The following is a 17,456-nucleotide window of genomic DNA, read 5'->3' as shown; positions in this document are numbered from 1 at the left end:
GCCCTAAATCACACATTTTATTAGGCACCATTTTTCATTGTGTCTTGCTAAATGCTGCTGATGTCTACTGAAACCACAAAGTAATTTGTGGAAAAATGAAACATTTCTTATAGAAGCTAAATCTGGAGACTTTTAAGGATCTTCAGTCAGAATTTATCTCTGAAGGTTTTTAGAACACATCAGCCATTCAGTAGATTCTCATCCACAATCTTGAAGGCAGGACATCATGGCATCTTCTGCCTGACAAGAACACATTTGTCCATTTAAAGTCCATTTATTGTAGTCTTCAACATCAATTTAGGTTTAATATAATCCAACTTGAAAGAAAGGTTCTGTCACTTCAGTGGCAATAGCGCAGTTACTTATTTTGAATTATACAATCACACGGTGGCGCTGTAGAGTGAAACATGGGTCCGTCGTGTTTTTGTAAAACATCAATGGGTAAAGTAAATTTGCATGTCCGGGCGTCTGTGCCAATAGGCTCGCTCAGAAGGCAGGGCCAACGATTGGAGTTGGGAGAGGAACCCAGTCTGTGCGACAGTAAGTGCACAGTGAACTAAAGCATAAAGATTACAAACAATTTATTGAAATCGTTCTTTACTGCTCGTCTTTTTTTTGTTTTATTTTATTATAAGCAGATTGATTGACTTGTACAAGTATTTGCATCAATAAGACCACTTGGCCGCATCGTATCATCGCTCCATCCAATGTTCATGAAGACATTCTGAAATTACATGTTCTTCCATATTTCTTTGGGATTGGATTACACAAAAGGCGGCACGGACTCACAATTATTCACTCTTCTCATTGGTGAGTTCACTCTATATTCCCTATACCGTTATTTATGGGGACTTGATGTTTTGTTGATTGTTAATGGTTAATAATGAATTAATCTCCGCGCGTGCATGTCTCGGAAGTCTTCTTCGTTTTCAAATCCAAGAAATGGGATCAATTAGTATGGACAAGATACGAAACAATTCAGATCTATTGAAAAATAACTGCAGTCAATATTTTGAAATAGGCTATTTATATGCATGTAATATATGAAATGAATTGCAGTGCCTGCAGTAACCTATGGTTCAATCAAGACCACCCTTACAAACCCCTCTGCATTGCTGAATCATTACGTTCTGAGTCAGATGTATACCATTGTATTCTGCTTGTGGTGTGGGAAATGATCTGGGTTTTATTTAAAGGTAAACTATGAAATATCTGTGTTCGGTGTAATAAGAGCCGTGCCCACCTTCTATCGTGTTCTGTGCGGCAGTAGTTTTTGCCTATTCATCTCTACAGTAATACATTTCAAAAACGCGCCCTGCATTTTTATACGACGCCTGCCTGCAATGAACCACCTTGTACTGTCATGTAGGCTAGCTGTCAGCATCCTTTGATATGGCAAAGTGAACAGTCAACTGGAATAGTATGGGTGCGATTGAAAGGAAGTGTAGTTTGCCTACTGTATCCTATTGTAATGGATTGATATAAAGCACATCGGTTCTGTGGACCTTCCTTCTGGCCATATGGGAATGGGTCAAGAAAGACCTCAGGCCAGGGCTGGTATGGAGGGATCGACACTAACATTATGCACAATATATGACTGGTTTGTAAGCCTAATACTATGGTAATACTATGACACAATGACTTGCGGGTTCTGAAACTCTGGTAGGATGGCTGAGATATGTGTCCAGACCAGCGTCCAGACATTGATGTCCCCCACACTATACACTTATCCTCTTGTTAGAAACCAACTGTAGCTCAGTTGGTAGAGCATGGTGTTCGCAATACCAGGGTTGTGGGTTTGATTCCCACGGGGGGCCAGCACAGAAAAAAAATGTATGATATGTATGAAATTGTATGAAATGTATGCATTAACTACTGTAAGTCGCTCTGGATAAGAGCGTCTGCTAAATGACTAAAATGTAAATGTAAATGTAAAAAATGTTGAGGCTGGGGATGATGATGAGGATGCATCAAGTTTCTTGTTATCCCATCATGGCCATACTTATGCGCCCTGACATCGGGGCCGTGTTGTCACCATTAGGCAAAATATGTGACTCAGCAGCCCGTCTGAAAGGGATAGATGAATGTAATACATTGACAGGTGGTGCGTATCTGCTGTATTGATCTGTTTCTCCGCCCTGAGACGGAGAACAGGGGTAGATCTCAATTGTGTTGTCCTCGCGTCCTCTCTAATCTCTCCTCGTCTCCTTCTCAAACCTCATTGGATGAGAAAGCCAGATGCCCCCCCCCCTCCTTGAGGCCAAAGTGTTGACAACTCTCGACAAGTTTTACATCGAAGCCACCCACCCGTGAAATACTCCAACCATCAAATGTGCAAAGCAACGCTAGGAATGATCTCTTGAGTACCCTATGTATTTGTAATTTAAAATTTAAAAAAAGCTGTTTAAATGCTTGAGTTGACATATAGGTATGCATATCATGTATCGATAAACAACAGTGCGTGAACATTCTTTACGCGTGTCTTGATTGCATACCTTACATTCTTGAGCACAGCGAGTCATGTTATTTCAGGGGTCTGTTAGTGTGTTGGCCTCTAAGTGCTATAGTTTCCCCTCCTTGGTGTCACATTCCGAGTATTAACATGGGGACAGTGTGGCTTAGCCCAGGATCCAGGACCACCTACCTGGATAGCTAGACAGCTGCATGGGCAGGAATCTCCAGGGCTGGGCTGGGTCTGACCTGGGTGCAGCACTGTGGTACAATGACTTTAAACTTAGGTCTATTGTCTTGGCTGGTATCAGACCATTTTAATGCAGTCAGTAAGAAATGGTTGAGGATTTGGGTGAGGAGTATGTACAGTTGAATAAGCAACTGATTGCCTGGCAACCTCTCATCTCCCCAAACTGTTTCCCCTTCCTTTTAGTTAGATTGCAGCATTTAAAGTTGGCACCCTTTTGTTAGCCAGACGGACACACGGAGGGACAGACCAGCTGGGCTCACAAAGGGAGGGGGTCAAAGGTAATCCAATCAGTGGCGAGCTGAGCGGCAGCCAGCAGTGGAGGGTGTTGCTCCCTTTGTGATAATCAGGGTGTGACTGCTGAACAACGGGCTGAACTTCCACCCCGCTCTGACCGGCAGTGTTTGAATATACTGTTTAGGGTTTTGGCCTTGTAACTTCCAGTCGAGAACATGGGAGGGGTCTTTTTTGTCTCTGACACCAGCCCAATGATATATAGGTTACTAAAGGAAGTGACTTTGGTATGTGCTATTTTTGTCAGCCTCTTGACAATTCTCATGTTTGTACTCTGAGTCTGTGTGAAAGGGACTACGCTCTACTAGTAACCTAGCATTAATTATAGCAGTCTATTTTGGGTGGCTGAATTAATCACAGAAGAAAGAGGGGGAGAGAAAGAGAGAGATGGGAATTAGCCAACGGGGGAAAAAAAGCTATTTGTCTCCTGTTTTCCTCTATGCCCGACAGAAAAATCCTCAGGTCATTGGAAATGATTACATCAACGTGTGCATAGCTTTGAGCCAGAAGATTCTCTTGTCTTCCTCAATTTGTATTTCTGTCAGCTGCTGTGGCCCACAATTTTGTACACAGACATTCGTTCATCAGGACTTTCTGATCTTTTCTGTGCCTATATGCTAAGTTGAGTGATTGGTTTTCTTGCTAGGTAATTGCATTCAGCCTATTGTGTCATTTTCATTAGAGCACTCAATGGCTATGTACAGTGCATTCGGAAAATATTCAGACCCCTTGACTTTTTCCACATTTTGTTACGTGACAATCTTATTCTAAAATGGATTATATTGTTTTTTCCCTTCATCAATCTTTCATCAAGCATCTCTCTGTACTTTGCTCTGTTCATCTTTCCCCCGATCCTGACTAGTCTCCCAGTCCCTGCCGCTGAAAAACATCCCACAGCATGATGCTGCCACCACCATGCTTCACCGTAGGGATGGTGCCAGGTTTCTTCCAGAAGTGACGCTTGGCATTCAGGCCAAAGAGTTCAATCTTGGTTTCATCAGACCAGAGAATTTTGTTTCTTTTGGCAAACCCAAGCGGGCTGTCATATCATGCCTTTTACTGAGGAGTGGCTTCCGTCTGGCCGCTCTACCATGAAGTCTGATTGGTGGAGTGCTGCAGAGATGGTTGTCCTTCTTGAAGGTTCTCCCATCTCCTCAGAGGAACTCTGGAGCTCTGTCCGAGTGACCATCGGGTTCTTGGTCACCTCCCTGAGCAAGGCCCTTCTCCCCCGATTTCTCAGTTTGGTCAGGAGGCCAGCTCTAGGAAGAGACTTAGTGGTTCCAAACTTCTTCCATTTAAGAATGATGGAGGTCACTGTGTTCTTGGGGACCTTCAATGCTGCAGACATTTTTGGTACACTTCCCCAGATCTGTGCCTCGACACAAACCTGTCTCGGAGCACTACGGACAATTCCTTCGACCTCACGGCTTGGTTTTTGCTCTGACATGCACTGTCAACTGTGAGACCTTATATAGACAAGTGTGTGCCTTTCCAAATCATGTCCAATCAATTTAATTTACCACAGGGGACTTCAATCAAGTTGTAGAATCATCTCAAGGATGATCAATGGAACAGGACGCACCTGAGCTCAATTTCGAGGCTCATATCAAAGGGTCTGAATACTTACAATTTTTAATAAATTAGCAAAAATGTCTAAACCTGTTTACGCTTTGTCATGGGCTATTGTGTGTAGATTGATGAGGGAAAAAATAATTTAATACATTTTAGAATAAGGCTGTAACATAACAAAATGTGGAAAAAGTCAAGAGGTCTGAATACTTTCCGAATGAACTCTGTCCAACAGGCATATAAGAAATGTATGAGTATGTGTTTGGGTATGTGTATGAGCGAAGTGATTGGTGCGTGAGAGCAATCATACAATTTTGTTTGCGTCTGCCGATTTCCCCTGGTAATCAGTGATTCCACTGCACTGTTGGTTAAGGGCTTGTAAGTAAGCATTTCACGGTAAAGTCTACACTTGTTGTATTCGGCGCATGTGACAAATAAAGTTTGATTTGATTCTTCCGCTTCAGTGACATTTTGGCTGCAGATAACAAGTGAATTGCTGTTTCTTAGCAAGGCCAAGTTGGATGTGGTCGGTGTGTGTATGAATGCTATGCCATCGGTGAAATAAAAAAATCGGTGTGACAAACAAGTGCAATCCCCAAAAGATGATTGGGGTCGTGATCTTGTGTGATACACAGGTTCACGGTTGAACAGGTCTGACTCTGTGCTGCATGGTGGGCTTAGTTTGAGGTAGAGCTCTCGGTCTTCTGACAGGAGAGAAGTGGAGCTTACCGGGACTTTCTGAACCACAATCTGCCAAGCACAGAGCACGCTATTCATCTTGCTCCGTCAAGAGTGGAGAGAAGGGAGACAGCAGGGGGGTGGGTAGGGCTGGTGAGGCTGGGTGCTTTTTCGATGGGGTGGGGGTTGAATTGGATGGCTTCATAGGCTGAATTATCCCAACACATCCAGGCAAGCAACTCTGAACAGAGAGGAAGGGATGGCAGAAGCCAGCAGGGAAGGACTTTTTCTGGGGTTAACAGAAGCAGTAGGTCGCTGCTAGGTTTTGTGTGTGTGTGTGTGTGTGTGTGTGTGTGTGTGTGTGTGTGTGTGTGTGTGTGTGTGTGTGTGTGTGTGTGTGTGTGTGTGTGTGTGTCTCAGAGCACTTCTCTGCTCTGTCAAACATCTAATTTTGGAACACGGTTGGTGGTTAAAAAAATGTCAGATGAAATTCTCCATCAGGGCCTGTCACTCTAATCACATCTGAGATGGAAGTGAAGATTGACCCCTGCTCCGTCATGTCCATCCCTCACCTGGGAGGAGCAGAGGACATTATCACAGTTCCTCGTTTGGTATTCCAGAGAAAACGACTCGAGCTATAACCCTAGCCATCAAGCTCAAGACGTGAGTAGTCACTGAGGTTTCAATCTTTCTTCATTTGGAACAATACAGTTCAGGCCACAGTTCTGAGGCAGTTTTCCAAAATCACGACACCAGCACCGACTCAAAAGTTGTTTGGATGACACCAGTCAAACTTCTTTGCCTCATCTGAAGATACTTGACTGAAGATACTTGACTGAAGATACTTGTCTGAAAGGAACTCTCTATTGTTTAGAATATGCCTTTGTCTTTGTGTATTATGCCTTTGAAACAGTGCTTTAGAAGCAATGTTTTCTACCTTTTAAGCCAGACAGAGAGCAGAAATTGAAGAGACTGCTTTAGAAGAGACAGCTAATTGAGATCCAAGGCAGATGTGAGTGATCCCTCCAGCTGTGTAGAAAGTCAGAGACAATGACTCATGCCCTGAGAAAAGGTTACAACATCAAAGTTACGTCTGAGATGCACTCTGGCTGCACATCGTCTCTGTACATCATCTCTTATCCGGTTTCCATCCATTTTAGGCTTGCTTAAATATTTTTGTTGGGAGAGTCTGCTGGCTTTGGATGACTTCTGGTTGTAAATTTGCAAACGAGGCATGCTCCTTTCTCTTTTTATGGCCATTACTTACCGTAGCCATGGCTGATGGTATCACAGCCAATTTGGCGCATCTGGTTCGACACGAGATCTTCGCCATGCTCTTGCTCCCACTTCACCTCGTACTCTCCGCCCCTCTCTGCCCTCCCCTGCCCCTCTCAGCCCTGCCTCCTGGTGTGCCTGTCTGAAAACCCCCAGCTTCTCCCCAGATGTGGCCGAGTCACCCAGTTGTTACGCGGAGTTCCACTGTGAAGGAGAAGGAAGGGGGTTGGGAGAGAAGGATGGGAGGAGGGATAGATTGGGAGGGAAAGATACATCTCTCTTATTTCACAATCGACACCAATCCTTCAGCTGCAGAAGAGGCCAGATCCTAGTTGTTTGCTCCTAACGGGTCTAGAATGTGTTACTCTTGACCCCAAACCGCTGGGTTGTTTCCTTGTTAAGATGTCCGACCATGTTGTCCTCTACAGAGGGTGTGGGAACTGCATGGGAACCAAGTTGAAGTGGAAGGTTATTGCTGTGTGATGAAGAATCAGAAAGAAACCTGGTCACATTGCCTGGGAACTGCATACAATCACCGTATGAAGATGTACAGTAGGCCTACAGGCATACATAGTCAGGTCCCATTATTGGTGTCTTACAGGAACAATCATGGTTGCTCATTGAAGATAGCCTACTACTTAGTCAAAAATTAGTCATAGAAACACATTATTCTGCCGATTCTGCAGATCGTTGCACTTTAAACTGAGGACCTGCTCTATCCCTAAGAAACCTCAGGGATTTGAATGGAGAAGTTGGCCTTTTCAGGACATTGACTACAGCTAACAAGCCTGCCTGCCTGCCCCCTAATGCCCCCCTCTGGCCGACCCTGCCCTGTGACTGTCTGTCACTCACATAGACCTAATGCCTCGGCATCTAGCATTATCGAACGGGTGGAAGTGGTCGTTCCAAGACAGGGAGTCTGCCCCTACAGACAAACAGACCTGCCATTGTTTGTCGTGCTTGCATGATGAGCACTGGGGCCATCCAGGGTTTCAGTCAGTAGGCCAGTCCACAGAGAGAGGGAGAGAGAGAGGGAGAGAGCCAGAGAGCTCTGGCCAGACAGGGCTCCAGGGCTGCATTGCATCCATCACTGGGGATCAATTAACAGTAGCAGCAGCAGCAGAGAAGTGTCCTCTGCTCACACACCAGACCAGTGCACTCTCTCTGCCTATAGGCTGAGGAAGCACTGATACAGAAGGCTGAGATGGAGGGGGCATGGTGAGGGAATTGAAGAGGAAGAGAGGAGAGGGGATAGAAGGCTGGGGGAGCATTAGATTGTGTCTGCTGATATCTTCAGCATCCATCCTGAGTAATGAAAGCTTACAGGGACAAAGGAAAGGAGCACGAGTTGAGCTATGCTGGAGACGACATGGTAGATTTTGTAGAGAGGTGGGATGGTGGGAAGGGAGAGAGAGAGAGAGAGAGAGAGAGAGAGACAGAGAGAGACAGAGAGAGACAGAGACAGACAGAGACAGACAGAGACAGACAGAGACAGAGAGAGACAGAGAGAGACAGAGAGAGACAGAGAGAGACAGAGAGAGACAGAGAGAGACAGACAGACAGACAGACAGACAGACAGACAGACAGACAGACAGACAGACAGACAGACAGACAGACAGACAGACAGACAATACATAGTGCATATGGGCCATGGGAGATTTTCCCATTCTTCCCATTCCTCCTCTACATACTACATGTCTACCCATCATTCTAGTAGGTTATTCTAGTAGGAGTCTCGCTCATAAAGCCAGCCCCCGTTGCTCTCTCTCCCTATAAATACGATCTCCTTCCACCTGCTTGTAGCCTATAGTAGTAATACACAATCTCACAATGCCTTCCACCAGCTAAGCCAAGTGAATAGCAGTCTCGTGTTACTGTACTCCCAGTCCCAAGTCTCATGCAGGAAGCCTGGAATCGAGGCTAAGTAGCTAAGTGAATATGAATAGCATACTGTATGTCGGTCAGTTCATGTTTCCAGTTCCTGTGCTGTTGTTGACATGGAGGGGCCTGTGTGTTACAGTTCCGGCTGCTCAACATGGGGAATTTGTTATTGCTCCAGCTTCGCGGCTTGGCATTCCAAGAAACCCAGAGGAAAATCATAACCCCAAACGGCACCCTCCCTCCTCCCGCTCCTCCCCCCGACTGCATGTCTTTGAACCCTCAATCCCCGCCACAACCACACTGGTCCTTTCATAATGGGTTCTGTTGACATCCTCACAACAGCCTCGCACAATGCTTCTCTCCACAGTCACAGAGGAAGCTGTTCAGGTCTGCCCGGTCCATGTCTCTGGTCCATGTCTGTGGTCCATGTCTGTGTTCCATGTCTCTGGTCCATGTCTCTGGTCCATGTCTGTGGTCCATGTCTGTGGTCCATGTCTCTGGTCCATGTCTCTGGTCCATGTCTGTGGTCCATATCTCTGGTCCATGTCTGTGGTCCATGTCTCTGGTCCATGTCTCTGGTCCATGTCTCTGGTCCATGTCTGTGGTCCATGTCTCTGGTCCATGTCTCTGGTCCATGTCTCTGGTCCATGTCTCTGGTCCATGTCTCTGTGTGGCTGTGCTGCTGTCGTTGGACTGGACATTCGTCTTGGTGTGGTTAGCTGGCTAGCTGTTCTGTCTCGCTCTATGACTGTATGAGATCTGGTGGGTGGAGGAGATGCTTGACATGCTGCACTCTTTCCATCCACTGCCTGTGTCCATTTCCATAGAAACAGGGTTTGACAGACAGACAGCTCAGCACAGTTCCAATCCCCCAGCAGCAGTAGCCGCACAAACACACATGCTGTCGGTGGCATGAATGTAGCTGGCAGTTGGGAGATATGCCTATCGTGTCTCCTTGTCGTTTTTTTAGCCCACTACTACACTGTGTGTGTGTGTGTGTGTGTGTGTGTGTGTGTGTGTGTGTGTGTGTGTGTGTGTGTGTGTGTGTGTGTGTGTGTGTGTGTGTGTGTGTGTGTGTGTGTGTGTGTGTGTTACTGAACTCCTCTGTGGTTAGTATTGGCAGGAGATTGTTGCTGTTACAGTTCAGCTGATAAATCCGACTGATTCTGAGGAAAATCCCTGCTTGTGATTCATGGCAGCAGAGTGTTCTCCTCCCTCAGACAGATCTTGTGTGCTCCTCTCGTCTGGCTTCCCATTTACAATGCAGCTACATGAATAACAAGGTGTTTAAGTCACAATGTGATCTTCATGGTATATAGCTACACACATTTCATCAGGCAGAGAGGAATCTCACAGAACAGCTCAGATCCCAAGGCTGTAGCTAGTAGGCTAGACACCCTGTGCCCATATTCATAGAGCGCTACGGAGTATGAGTGCTGATTAAGGATCAGTTTTGAATATGATTAGGCTATATGGACAGGGGGGACCTGATCCTAGATCAGCAGACGTACATGGAGCTTTATGAATACGGTCACTGATCTTTTTTGTTTTCGTTTTTTTTCCATTTACTACGAGCTGCTGCTTTTTGGGAATCCCAATCCAACGGAGGGAAGTCTCATATTTCCAAACATATCCAAATATATAAGTAGTAAAGTGGTGCCTGAGGCACCTCCTTAAACTGGTGAATTAAAGTAATACATTATGACTCTCTGACTCTGTAGGAGTCCTCATTTCCATCGCTAAGTGATTTATTTTGCTGGGTGCGCCTGATAATATTATTCACTAATAAAATAACACCATCGCTGCCATACCATGAGGCACTTAAGAGCCACTCTCTTCCATTCCGTCATGTGGAAATGGAACGTGGAGTGTATGCAATGTCGGTTGTTTTCCCATTCCTCAATACGATCTCTCTCAGAAGCATTGTGCATTTTTTTTAAAGTACAGGAATGTGTGATCTGATCGACGTACTGTTTGTCGCCATCTCTGTCTCTTTCTCTGGGCAGTCTCAATTTAACAAGCAGCTAGGAGTCGGACCAGACACGCCTGTTGTGTCTGTACTGTGTAGGTGTGTCTGTGGTTGTGTTCCAGCATCCTCCATTCCTCACTCTCCATGGTGGTGTGTGATCTTCCCTGAGTCATGCTACTCTGCCTGGCCCTGCTTCTATCTGGGTCCCGGGCCCTGATCTAATGCAATATGTCTATCTAATATTCAGCCATGCTGCCCCCAGGGAGAGGAGATGGCCAGGATCGGATGGATGTGAGGGAGGGAGGCCCCTCACATCGATCCGATCCAAGAGGAGAGTGAAGGGGAGAGTGCATGCCTGGCGGTAAACTACAGTCTTTCCTGGAAGACTCTCCAGGCCGTTGCATGGAAAGCCGACCAAGCTTAGATTAACAGGAGTAGGAGGCATACAGGGCTGCTCGTATAAAGATATTTAGCTATGATGGTATTTAAGTGTTACTTTATTATAGAAAGCTCTATTCATTTCAGAGGAAGTAGATGGATAGAGAGGGGGGTAGAGTTGGCATACACCACCGGTCAAACGTTTTAGAACACCTACTCATTCAAGGGTTTTTGTTTATTTTTACTATTTTCTACATTGTAGAACAATAGTGAAGACATCGAATCTATGAAATAACACATATGGAATGATGTAGTAACCAAAAAAGCATTAAACAAATGAAAATATATTTTATATTTGAGATTCTTCAAATAGCCACACTTTGCCTTGGTGACAGCTTGGCATTCTTTCAACCAGCTTCACCTGGAATGCTTTTCCAACAGTATTGAAGGACAGCCCACATATGCTGAGCACTTGTTGGCTGCTTATCCTTCACTCTGCGGTCCAACTCATCCCAAGCCATCTCAATTTGGTTGAGGTCAGGGGATTGTGGAGGCCAGGTCATCTGATGCAGCACTCCATCAATCTCCTTCTTGGTAAAATAGCCCTTACACAGCCTGGAGGTGTGTTGGGTCATGGTCCTGTTGAAAAACAAATGACAGTCCCACTAAGCCCAAACAGATGGGATGGTGTATCGCTGCAGAATGCTGTGGTAGTCATGCTGGTTAAGTGTACCTTGAATTCTAAATAAATCATAGACAGTGTCACCAGCAAAACACCCCCACACCATAACACCTCCTCCATTCTTTACGGTGGGAAATACACATGCAGAGATCATTCGTTCACCCACACCGCGTCTCACAAAGACACGGCGGTTGGAACAAAAAATCTCCAATTTGGACTTATCAGACCAAAGGACAGATTTCCACTGGTCTAATGTCCATTGCTCGTGTTTCTTGGCCCACGCAAGTATCTTCTTCTTATTGGTGTCCTTTAGTAGTGGTTTCTTTGCAGCAATTCGACCATGAAGACCTGATTCACACAGTCTCCTCTGAACATTTGATGTTGAGATGTGTCTGTTACTTGAACTCTGGGAAGCATTTATTTGGGCTGCAATTTCTGAGGCTGGTGACTCTGCTGCAGAGGATAAGTTCATTAGAGGTAACTCTGGGTCTTCCATTCCTGTGTGAAATTTTCCGGATTGACCGAACTTCATGTCTTAAAATAATGATGGATTGTCGTTTCTCCTTGCTTATTTGAGCTGTTCTTGCCATAATATGGACTTGGCCTTTTTCAAATAGGGCTATCTTCTGTATACCACCCCTACCTTGTCACAACACAACTGATTGGCCCAAATGCATTAAGAAGGAAAGAAATTCCATAAATGAACTTTTTAGAAGGCGTACCTGTTAATTGAAATGCATTCCAGGTGACTACCTCATGAAGCTGGTTGAGAGAATGCCAAGAGTGTGCAAAGCTGTCATCAAGGCAAAGTGTGGCTATTTGAAGAATCTCAAATATAAAATATATTTTGATTTGTTTTACACTTTTTATGGTTGCTACATGATTCCGTATGTGTTATTTCATAGTTTTGATGTCTTCACTATTATTCTACAATGTAGAAAATAGTAAAAATTGAGAAAAACCCTTGAATGAGTAGGTGTTCTAAAACTTTTGACCGGTAGTGTACATCGTGGTGGTTGGTTGGGGATTGGCCAGGTGGGAGTCTGTCTGATGTAGGTTGGGGTTTAAGGTGCTTTTGGAAAGAATATAGCCAGAAACTATAGGCCTAGCATGGATTAAGACTTCGAGTATGTTCAGGTAGGTAGGTCGTCATTGTAAATAAGAATTTGTTCTTAACTGACTTGCCTAGTTAAATAAAGGTTAAATGAAAAATACAAATAAAATACTGATCCAAAGCCATGCTAATGCTACTTGCTAACACTGACTTCACTGACCCCGCCCAACTTGCATTCCCTTAACACTTACAGTAAGTTGCTCCTTTCTATCCCTCTGCAGACAGTGCAGTCTCTCTAACCACCCATTCACCATTGTACTCGTCCTCTGAGAGACTGGGCCAAGGCCTTGCGTAACAACTCCCCCATCCATACCCCGTCCCTGTTTATTCTCTGGCAGAGAAATTAGGTCTTTGGCCCACTTGTCTCCTCCTCCCTCCATCTCTCGCTCGCCTCCCTCCCTTCCGCTTGCTCTCTCTCTTTCGCGCTCTCTCTCTCTCTCTCTCTCTCGCGCTCTCTGCCTTTCTGTGTTTCTGCTCCCTGTTACGAGTATCGTGTGAGAATAGTCAGATAGCCACTCGTTTTTCTTCCATAACTACACGTTTTCAAGCTGAAGTGGATGTGGACTGAGAGACAGGTATGATTATGACTAGTACAGAGTATGACTATGAAACAGATTCTCTGCTGTGTTGTTGTCTGTTTCTGCTGTCTGTGGTGTTTCTGGAGCCTGTAGGGCCACATATGGACCTCTGGGCCTCACTAGGAGGAGGATGTGCTGGTGTCCAGGTGCTTTCCAGTTAGTCCATTCTAGAAGAGATTTCTGGGGAAAACTCTGGCTGTGGCTGGTTCAGTTGATCGTCTAATGGGACGTGGTGGAAGTTGCTGCAAAAATGTTGTCAGTGTTAGTATAGGGGGAAATCACATGACATGACAGACACGCTCTCCGACAGATGGTTGATTGGCTTTTCTGCTTCTGGTGGCCTGTCATCTCATCCTTGTCTTCATCCTCATCATCATTCTCCAGCGCTCCCTCTAAGCCATGTGCTGGTCCTGGAGTAAGCCAGGTGGGTTGTCAAGGGAGACTGCATGAGGCTCAGTGTTAAGAACCGGGAATAGGTGACCACATGCCGTGGGTTTGAGGAAAACTCCTCTCCTCAAATCCCTGTTCGCCCCTCTCCCCAGCCTACAGCTGGCTGTTTTTGGTTGGGGAGCAGTGGAGGGAGGGGAGGGTCAATGAAAACACAGCTGGTCTGACCCCCTCCAAAACCAGCTGCTGTCACAAAAGACCCTGTCAAGCGTTTGGAGAGGTGGCCTAGCTGCCTGCCTGCATCTGCATCTCTTTCCCTCCCCTCTTCACTTCCTCCCCCTTTCTCTCTCTTCATTGTGTCCCCCCAGACCCCACCCAGCTGTTCCAGGGTTTTTACTTTCCTTCTCCCCCGACTGAACAAACCTGACTACACACACACACACACACACACACACACACTTACGCACACACACACACACTTACGCACACAAACATTTACGCACACACACACACTTACACTTACACACTCTTATGCATGCACACACACTTATGCATGCACACACACTTATGCATGCACACACACTTATGCATGCACGCACACTTCCACACATACTCATTATCCCTGAGTGACAGATTAAAAAAAAAATATTATGGAACAATGGGGACTGTGAAGCAACACAAACATAGGCACACACACACACACACACACACACACACACACACACACACACACACACACACACACACACACACACACACACAGAGAGACAGACAATAACATACGCACTATACACACGTACACATGGATTTAGTACTGTAGATATGTGGTAGTGGTGGAGTAGGGGTCTGAGGGCACACAAAGTGTTGTGAAATCTGTAAATGTATTGTAATGTTTTTAAAATTGTATAAACTGCCTTAATTTTGCTGGACCCCAGGAAGAGTAGCTGCAGCCTTGGCAGCAGCTAATGGGGATCCATAATAAATACAAATACACACCTATGCAATCCCCCTTGAGACAAATGTTTGATCAGTCACACCAAAGGCTGTGGCTTAGTATTGGCTGTGTGCCTCTGAGGCCTCCAGGACTGGTAGAAGCCTGGAGCTGTAGTTAAAATCCAGTGGCTGGCTGTGATGCCTCGAGGGTGGGCTGCTGCGTGCTGGACTGATGCCACACCCTCCCTCCCCTCCCCTATCCCATTGTTCCAATCCCTGACAAGTTGCAAGTGCCTCTCTATTCACGCTGACGGTGGGGGGTGGGCGGGCCTTTGTGTGGCAGCCATTGCGTCGGACACACGCTCTCATTTGATAGACGCGTGCTGACAAAAGAGAAAAGGGGGACACTTGGGTTAATTATTTGCGGCGCTACTGTGAAAAGGGGAGAAGCGGCGGCCATCTGTGATTCGTGCTTCTAATCTGTGCTTTGCCCACACTGTGGACCCACACTCCTCCCATGATCCCCCCCTCCCTCTCTGCCCCAAAATCCCTGCTTTTGTCCTGGCACGCTTGTTTAGGGAGTATTGTCATTATTTTGGTTAGCCTGTCTTCTCACTGGGTTTTGGGAGTGGACAGATATGGTGTTGTAAGTATCCTGGGCTCTGAGTTATTCCTCTCTGCCGTGGCCATTCTGTAAGGCAGAGAAGGTCAACGTTCTCTCCTCTCACTTCCTCTCCTCCTCTCTCATCTCCTCTCCTCTCTTCTCCTCTCTGCCTGAAGAGCTGAAAGTGTCTTTTGTTGATCCTGGGCCACTCTCCACTCTGACGCTTTTGTTTCATAGCAACGAGACTAAACAACTGGTCTGATCTCTCTCTCTCTTTCTCTCTCACTGGATAAGTGCTTTGACTGGCACATGCTCCTCCTCTCTGCCCTGTTACAAGTGTACATTGACACATGGCAGTCCTGTTGTAGCCCACTAAATGCTTGAATCTCTGTTTATCTGCACCAATCAGGCCATTCGTTTGGGATCAATACTGTTTTTGTAGCCCGTCAAGGTCATTCAGGGAACAAGCCTCGAGTCTAAAACACCACCGACCAAACTGCAATCGATGTTGTTGAAGACAATTACCCCTCCTCTTATAGGGTGCAGTAAAACTTCTGAACGATAACACTTGGACTTGGCTTTTTTTAAGTCGGCCTGTCTTTGCGTGGCACCAGATGTTTGTTGACGAGTCTGGCCCCGCTGGGCACAGACGTCAATTCAACGTCTTTTCCACGTTGGTTCAATGTAATTTAATAGAAATGACTTGGAAACAACGTTGATTCAACCAGTGTTTGCCCAGTGGTGCCTTTCTGCACGAACACTCTCCGTTAAATGTAGGATTGGCTAGGGGATGTGACTGGCTGCCTGTTTTTAGGCTGCTGCTGCCGGGATCCCCGCTGTTCTCATTGCCCTAGAAAATTCTGCAAGCTTTTCTCTCGGCTTCCAGTGAGAGCGCCCGCCTGTAGACAGACAGTGGAGGGAGACAGAGTCACAGAGACATGCCGACTTAAAAGCTTATCGATCTCTCAGAGCTAGCCTGACTCCACTCTCTCCAACTCCGCTGTCTGATCTCCCAGTGGGTCACTACAACAGACTGCCCACCCGTCCAGGGTGAAAGCATTCCTGGCTGCCTCGCATCGCATGTGTGGGTTCACTTGGGGCCAAAGGTCACAGGCGAAGAGGGACCTGGCTTTATGGTATTTTTTGGGCACGTGGGGGTGATTGTATGGGGCTCACTCAGCCTCCTTTGTGTGTCCCTCCTGTCTGGTCCCGTACCCCACCTCCGCCCCCCACCACCCGGCAGCTGTCCCCCCTCCATTAACATGACAAAGTGGCGTGGTTCTGTTCCCCACCAGGGACGCTGCTAGCTTTCATGGTGGGGCCATTTGGGCCAGCCCAGCCCTGCTGTGGGCCATCTGTGTTTGGCCTCTACTCTTACTCTCCTCTCCTACTGTGAGTCACTCAGAGCAGGGCAGGGTGTGACAGACAGTTAGACCACTGGGGCCTCCTAGAATACCATGAGGTAATTCACATTATACCCAATCAGAGCGAGACAAAGTTAAACATGACATTGTCACTCCAACTACGGTCTTAGAGGGACGATGTAAGAATGTGAGTGTCGTTTTTAAACCAGAGCCGCATGAGGTAATGGTATGGCCCAGACAGACACAGAAATACCCAGTCACCACTGCCTCTCCATCTTTCCACATTGAAGAGGGGCGTGTGGATGAGAGAGGGGGATGAGAGGAAGAGGGAGGGACAGGAAGTCAATCAAGTGATGTCATGCGTGAAACCTGTTGAGGAAGAAAGTGGAGGCTGTAGGGACTTGTCTTTTGGTAGCACTTTGTTTTCTTCTCACAAGTCTCTTGCGGTCGGTTAACTGCTTTAGGGGATGTTGTGAAATATATGTTCTGGATGTTTCCATACTGATGCATAGGAAATATCCTGGGGCTTGAAAGCCACACACCTTCCTCTCTGCTGAAATAGAATTTTGTCATATATTTCAACACTGTTATTGATACGCACTCTTATTTCCCAGCACCGTGTAGCAGTTAGTTCATCTGGTGACAAACTCGTATGCATCCCTAGTGATCTCACTATGTGCCTCTAGGACGGTTCAGCCTATCATATCCCAGGATTAGATTCACACACCCTCAGTAATACACGACCGGTGCTTGACCCTGCGATGTTATTTCTCTGTGCTCAGTCCTGGATGTAAATGTGGTGCTCGGCCGCAGTGGAAGCTTAATTAAAAGTGAACGGTGTTCTCTGAGGAGACCCTAATCATGGAAAAAGGAATTCGAGGATTACTTCACTGATATTTTCCCTGACCCGGTCTGTAATATCAACTTGCCCCGTAGCACTCACATATATAGCCATTATATGCTTTGAAAGGCTGGTCATGGCTCACATCAACACCATCATCCCAGACAGCCTGAACCCACTCCAATTCTCATACTGCCCCAACAGATGACAC

The 17,456-nt window shown here is 46.2% G+C and overlaps 1 protein-coding gene across 2 annotated transcripts in view; it reads left to right on the top strand.

Annotated features, from left to right (window-relative positions):
* Window positions 1-502: 502 nt before the first annotated feature.
* LOC106580830 (numb-like protein) overlaps window positions 503-17,456 on the top strand; it is a 63,524-nt gene continuing 46,570 nt past the window's right edge. Inside the window, exon 1 of one of the 2 annotated variants that reach the window (XM_014162296.2) lies at window positions 503-810. The gene's annotated coding sequence lies outside the window, so the exon portion shown is untranslated. Of the gene's footprint in view, window positions 811-12,996; window positions 13,114-17,456 lie in introns of those variants that run through there. The other variant, XM_014162298.2, reaches the window with a different exon arrangement.

This window comes from Salmo salar, chromosome ssa20, assembly GCF_905237065.1.
Source record: "Salmo salar chromosome ssa20, Ssal_v3.1, whole genome shotgun sequence".
In the NCBI taxonomy this organism is placed as follows: Eukaryota; Metazoa; Chordata; class Actinopteri; order Salmoniformes; family Salmonidae; genus Salmo; species Salmo salar.
This window is presented reverse-complemented; position numbering and strand designations above follow the sequence as displayed.